The 1484-nt window shown below is 38.5% G+C and overlaps 1 protein-coding gene across 4 annotated transcripts in view; it reads left to right on the forward strand.

Moving 5' to 3' along the window:
- Positions 1-1484, forward strand: part of LOC101848335 (trithorax group protein osa) — a gene marked incomplete in the record, with an annotated part of 63351 nt that overhangs the window by 18032 nt on the left and 43835 nt on the right.

Genomic DNA, 1484 nt, shown 5'->3' on the forward strand with positions numbered 1-1484 from the left:
CTCGCTCTCTCTCTCTCTCTCTCTCTCTCTCTCTCTCTCTTGGAACTTATCTTGGCCCTTTGACTATTGGTGCAAATCAAGAAGGATGTAAGACAACGATGGTTTCACTTGACGCTAACAGAGGTCTGTAATGTAGTAAAGGTGGCGGTGATAAAAGGTACCCGACCACCAACTCAGAAATGGAAGTATATATACCTACAAAAGATACGTTAGAAAAATGTTTTACCTTATCATCGCCAAATATCATGCTCACCGCCGCCCCCACCATCTCACCATTTCCTCCACCACAACCACCACCACTGCCTACAACAACAACAACAACAACAACAACAACAACAACAATAAGAACAACAATGCTGACAACCATCACGACGACATCTGCAGCAACGATAACAAACAAAAACAAAAAGTAATACGAAACAAACAAAAAAACAACCAAAATCTATCATAAAACTAGAATATCCACCCGTAAAAAGAGATTATAGTAAGAACAGAAACATCGTCTGCTAAATAGTACCCAAAACCTTTTTTTAAGCGTCGCTTTTAAGGAATAGTAACGCAACTGTTTCGAATCTCGATAATGATAGTCAGGTGCAGCAACATCGAGGATGATAAGACCGTCATGAGAAAACTGGAATTTCCGAAAATAGATCTCCCGTTTTGTTGTCTCATGTTTCATATTATACCTCGCGAATCCTAGCCTTTTGTTACGTACTGTTTGAACTAGACCTATCATTTATCAAAGATGCCAGAAAAGGTCAAAGTTTGTCTGCCAATTCCCAATTCGCTCTGTTAAAGAAACCTGATCCCTGGAATCACAAATACATTATCTTCAAACTGCTGTTATCTTTTCTTTATAATCATGTCTTTTTTGTTTGTTTGCAGATTTACGATGGGGTTTTTTTTTCGTTTTTTATTGGGGGGGGGGGATTGTTGGGTTGGGTTTTTTTTTTGTTGATCTTTAAACTAGATTTACGGGAAGTTCACTATAAATTCTACATGTGTTAGCCTATTTTACGCTGCATTCGTTTACCTGTTCTAACAACTGAAGCAAAGAATGTACTTTAGGAACCATGCCATGGACCCTGCTGTCCTACAGGAACGGAAGTCGGCACTTTATCTTCCGCCGCACCTTTGGAGCATGCGCAGCCGAGTGGACGCCACTAGGAGATGACGTCATTGACATTTATTTCTTCCATGACATTACAATGGCGAGTGTATTGTTGCTCAAACCGTCCGATGAATAAGTTGTGGGATCACATGGGGAAAGTACGCACACAGAACGGTAGCGAACGAGGATATTTTGTGGGGAATAGAAAAACATTTTAAAATGAGATGTCATATTATATTATGTATTATTGGAAAAGAGAAAGAACAATACATAGAAATTGAGAAATAGACAGATAGACAGATAGATAGATAGATAGATAGATAGATAGATAGATAGATAGATAGATAGATAGATAGATAGATAGATAGATAGA

The sequence above is a fragment of the Aplysia californica genome, unplaced genomic scaffold, assembly GCF_000002075.1.
Source record: "Aplysia californica isolate F4 #8 unplaced genomic scaffold, AplCal3.0 scaffold00047, whole genome shotgun sequence".
Classification (NCBI taxonomy): Eukaryota; Metazoa; Mollusca; class Gastropoda; order Aplysiida; family Aplysiidae; genus Aplysia; species Aplysia californica.